Genomic DNA, 5,895 nt, shown 5'->3' with positions numbered 1-5,895 from the left:
ACGCTGCTCTTGGAATGTGAGCAGGTTCATTCCTACCTTTTGTAGAATGATAGGGCTCTTTCATGAGTGAGTGGCTAGGCAGAGGAGGTAGCTTCTCATCTCCTCCACTTGCTTTTCCCTACTGTGAACCTCTATCCCATTGGCGAGCTGGGACAAGACAATTGGTATTTCAGTATTCTTGGACCATCATGTTGACCATAAAATTCCTGCCCAGCCAGAGTAATTGAGTGCAGAAGTGACTTCCAAACCTCTCAGAGGCACTATCCTGGATTTTAGCCATTGTGACACAATTAAATAAGAAATGTTTGAGACCTGTTCCTTCCAAGGAGACACTGCAGTCCTTGACTGGGAGATCGAGGAAGAACTACTTTTATTTTCTTGGACATAATTATCTGAAGTTGGCCATCGTTCATTAAAAGCTAAGTAGTGGAGAGTGAATGTGGCTCATTGACAGAAACTCCAACTGTTCTAACCTATTTTCAGAACATTTTCTTGAAAAAATCTTCTTTATTTGGTATCAGTCCTCAAGACAATTTTCCAAGAGTCTAAGTGATTTGTTTTGTTGTTCCTTCATTATTTTAATATTAATCAATTATGGTTGTTTCACTGGAGAGCAGGTCTGGAGTACACGTTACGCCACCATTCAGAAAATCTTTATTCAGAAAATCCTTTATATTTGGCAAACCTCAGAGAGAGTTTATTTTGAAGTAATGAACAATGTTCTATGATTAGATTGTGGTTTTGGTTTCTCAAGCCTGTGAATATACTTTAATACATTTGTAAATAGCATGGTAAATAAAAAAAAAAAAAAAAAAAAAAAAAAAAACTTCAACTAAAATAATAGGAAATTAGAGCCAGCAGGTGGCATGGTGGTTAAAGCACTGGACTTCCACATGACTGACCATGGTTCAAGTCCCCTGGCAGCTTGAAACACGTTGGGTACATGTGCTCGTGTGCCTAATGTCCCAAAAGGAGAACAGAGGAGAAGGGATTGCAGTGTGACCATCCCCTCTAGGAGGATGCTTTCTCGCTTTCTATCTTATCTTTCTCTCCCTTGAATGCACAAGCCCTATGACAAAAATCTATAAAAAAGAAAAAATAAAACAATGATAAATCAATAGTTACATAATTATATTTTATAGAATTATATTACCTCTCTAGACTTTTTGTGGGGAATTTAAATTCTTGCTATAGAAAATTTATCATTTATTCATAACTATATTTGAAAACCATTTTTCTTTTTCACTTTTTCTTTCTTATTTTTATCTATATGACTGAGATAAGTTTGTCAGTATTCGGTTATATGCGTAAAAATGTGTGAATATGTAAATGTATGTTGTATTAAAGGGCCCTAGTGCTAGATGCAATGATTTAGTTAACATGGCAAAAGTTATTCTCTTACGTACATTATTAGTGGATTTTAGTAGATAATCTCTAAGTCTATTCAGTACTGTACATAACCTAATCTATACATATGATGTAATTTATACAATACATACTATTTGGTGTCTACTTACAGCTTTTATTTTTGAGAGAGAGATTTTTGCTACAGAGTGTGTGCGCTTGCCAGACAGACAGAGAGTCACAGAGAGACAGAAAGTGAGAAATCACCCCTCAGGGGGGATGGCCACACCACAATCCCTTCTTCTCCTTTCACCTCTTGGGATCTTGGGCATGCACGCACACGTACCCAGTGTGAATTTTAAGCCATAGGGACACGAACCGCAGTTGACTACATGGGAGTCCAATGACATAGCCATTACACTAACTGCTGGTCCCACAGCTTTCTTCTAAAGTAAATTTCATTTTTAAATTCACTTCATAGTCAATATAATTTTGGAAAAGAAAGTTATTCTAAATCATTTTTAAAGATGTGTGCTTTACTAATACTCTGGTTCCATCATTAAAATTAAAAAACAAAAACAAAAGCAAAAAACAAGCAATTGCACAGAAATTTCATGTATCTTGTCTGAAAATCATTTAAGGACCTGTGACCCTTCCCAAAATAATTTTCTCACATATTATTTCATTACCTTTATTTTTACAAATAGCTTTTTAATAAATTTTAAATTTCTAAAATCTCAAAAAGAAGTTGTAAATATAGTACATATATTTACTCTGTACTCTACATCCAGTTTCCACCAACAATAATGTCTTTTGTAACCATAGTTCATTATCAGTTTCTTTTAATTTTGGCTCCTGTAACCATATATAAAGGTATTGCTAATGAAAAGGGTGGACCTGAGAAATAAATGGGATTCTTCCCATCAGTCTGCAACGAATCACAGCAGTGCCTCTACTGCCTGCGCTTCTGGGCTTGGTCCCTACACTTGTGAATAGTTTGTTTTACTTTTTAATATTAGATAAGTAGTAGGGTGTTTTATGTGCCTTGTACACAATATAAGTTTATGATATGTTATCATATATTAATGCATGTTTTATAATATCTCTGCAGTTTAAGACTTATTTTTCTTTTTTCCTTTTTTTTTGGCTAGATATTTTTGCTGTAGAACATATAAACTCACAGAAGACAGAGACAGACAGAAAACAAGAAATCACACTCCCCTCCAGGGAGAAGATGGCCATGCTGCAATCCCTTCTACATCATTTTTCCCTCGGAATTTCGAACAGGTATGTACACACACACAGCGTGAATTTCAAGCCACCGGGTCTGGGACTTGAACCGTGGTCAGCCCTGTGGGAGTTCAGTGATGTAACCATTACACTATCCGTTGATCGTGTGTTTTTCATTTTTATAAGAATAGTTTGCCTAACTCGGGACCAGCAGTTGACATAATGGCTATGTCGTTGTACTCCCAGGTAGATGGTTCGAGTCCCAGACCTGGTGGCTTATTCACACTGGGCGCATGTGCATGTGTGCCCAAGATCCCGAGAGGAGAATGGAAGAGAAGGAATTGCGGCGTGGCCAACCCCCTTGAGGGGTTATTTCTCACTTTCTGTCTCTCTGTCTCTCTCTGTCTTTGTGGCAAGTGCATGTGCCCTATAGCAAAAACAACTCTCCAAAAAAAAAAAAAAAAAAAAGAATTGTTTGCCTAACTCAAGAAAATAAAGAATTTCTCTGAAGAAAAAGACACAAAGAAAAGGAAAGGAAAATCTACAGATGGTATTCTGTTTATTTGTTTAAGTGGAAGTTTAGTGTTTTTATAATGAAAATAGAACAACTTAAATTCAATTCACCTTTTAAACAAATAGTATCTTTTGGGTAATTAAGGCACAGCAACAATAAGAACAGAACTGATGGGGGTCTGCAGGTGGTGTTACGATTAAGGTGCATACTCCCACATGGTTGACTCTGGTTTAAGTCCCAGACATGGTGGTTCACTTTCTCACTTTCCCTCTCTCTCTCTCTCTCTGGTCAAATTAAAATAGTAATAATTAAAATCAAACAAATAGCTCTTTAGAAAAAAAAAAAGAGAACAGAACTGAGAAGTGAACTAAAAGAGAAAAGAGAGTGATTTAATTACTAATTCCAATACTTTTTATGTCTCTTTTTTTTTTTTTTTTTTTTTTCAGAGTTTTTACTTTTTTTTTTTTTTGAGAGATTTTTACGATAGGGTGAATGCGCTCCCCAGACAGACAGAAAGCTAGAAATCACCCCCACCAGGGGGGATGGCCACGCCGCAATCCTTTCTCCTCCATTCTCCTCTAAGGATCTTGGGCAAGCACACACACACACCCGGCGTGAGTTTAAGCCGCCGGGTCCGGGACGCGAACCACGGTCGACTACATGGGAGTCCAGTGACATAGCCATTACGCTAACTGCTGATCCCTATGTCTCATTTTTTCTAAGAAATAATATGAGTATACATTTTCTTGCAAAATATCCTTAATATGGTTATTTTGTAAGATGAATGTTGCTTTATTAATCTATTTGAAAATGTTTATAAATCTTAAGATAATCTTCAAAGGTAAAGGCTAATATCACTAGACTCAACTTTCTTCACTGCTCTTTTACTTTATTGGTATGTCTATTTAAAATAAAGTTCATAATATTTAAATATGCTACCTTTATAAATCACTAATTAAATATCCATAAATATATTGTATGTCATGCATTATAATGCCCAATACCTAGATGAAGGAATTGAAGCTCAGATAAATTAAATGTGTTTCTTGTGCTGATTAAACCAATGAGTAATTGTTCAGAATTTGTAATTAGATTCCTTCATTCCTTTAGTGCATATGACAGTGAATCTGCTACCGAGCTTGGACCAGGGTTGGGCAAGTAAAGTGAGTAAGGCATCTTCCTTGAACGTAAAAGTTAATGGTATATTAAACTCAGTAATAACGATAGTTTTTTTTTTTTTCAGGTTTTGCCATACGGAGCATGTGCTCACCAGAGAGAGACAGAGAGAAGAAAAAATGAGAATTCACCCCCTAGGGTTTATGGCCACACCACAGTTCCTTTTCTTCTGTTCTCTTCTCAGGATTTTGGGTACACATGCACACACATCCAGTGTGATTTTCAAGCTGCCGAATCTAGGTGGGAATCCAGCACCTTAACCACCATGCCACCTGCTGATTCCCAAGATAAATATTTCAAAGAAATATTTTGAAACTATAAATCAATAAAAATATTTATAGCAAACAAAATATCAACAATTTAAATGAAAACACATCATATTACTGACTATTCCCTACCCCTAGACTACGGTATGTCACTTCATGACACTAGATGTATAAATCAGCCCACTGGACTCTAAAAGTACACAGCCTGGATATCAGTTCTGGCACATGCTCATGATATAGTGAACATATGACCTCACATATATATAATCCTCAATTTTCTAATCTGTAAAATGGTTATAACATTCGTGTCTATTTGATGTGGTTTTTAAGAGCATTAAAGAGGCAACGTACTTGGACTACGATGTGACAAATTGTAAACATTTAATGTATGTCATATGGTTGTAATTTTAACTCATGTATAGTTATGGTTGAATATCACTGTGTGTAGCATATATGAATGTACATATATAGGCAAACACACACACAGAAATAATGTCCAGAAAACCATGATCAGTGAAGCAGAAAGTCTTCTTCCATGGAAGCTTACAAATGTTTCAAAAATTGGAAAATCAAGAAAAAAGTATTTACCAGATCATAAATTCAAGACTTGATTTTGAGAAGATTCTTAATGAGAAAGTAATTGTTTGAAATGATCAGAGGTACATAAATTGGAGACCATGGAGAGGAGAAAGCCTAAATGTGCCTTGTTAAATACAATGGTACCTGACAAGTAAGCTGTTTGGTTGTTCTACATATCTTTCAGAAATAGTTCCTAGAACAGATCAAGAAGTTATTTTTTAGTGTTATTAGCATAATTTAGCAGAAAGACAGAAAACACATTGTATACGTTTTTCTCTTTCTCTCTCCGTGCACACATATATGTGTATAAGCACATGCGTATAATGATATGTGTGTATAATGCATTATGCACACATAAGTAATAACTGAACAGAACTTCTCAGCTACAGTGGAAAGTAATTTAAATGGGATACCAACTACAGTGCTTTGTTGTTCAACGTTAAACAAAAATCATCATCCTATTGTAGGGACTATAGACTGTCTCTAATCTACTTTAGATTGGATCTGCGAAGATTTAGTAACTCCATTGCTCTCTCTGGAGACAGGATGACATTTATTGTGCCTCGCATAATTTAACCCAAAGCTCAGTTCAAGTTATAATGGTGATAACTGAGATCTGTTTTTGAATTCATTACTAAATATGTATCTAAAACACAGCTATTTTTGAAACACAAGGTGGTTTACAAAGTCATCGGTGAAGGTTGATATGTGTGTGCTCTTTCTAGCTAGCGAGTATATGTTTAGAAAGCTACTGCTTCAGTAGAATTTTATTACATTATTTCAAGG

Source organism: Tupaia chinensis, unplaced genomic scaffold (genome assembly GCF_000334495.1).
Source record: "Tupaia chinensis unplaced genomic scaffold, TupChi_1.0 Scaffold143089_1, whole genome shotgun sequence".
Taxonomy (NCBI): Eukaryota; Metazoa; Chordata; class Mammalia; order Scandentia; family Tupaiidae; genus Tupaia; species Tupaia belangeri.
The sequence above is the reverse complement of the archived record's forward strand: the minus strand, read 5'-3'. Positions refer to the sequence as shown.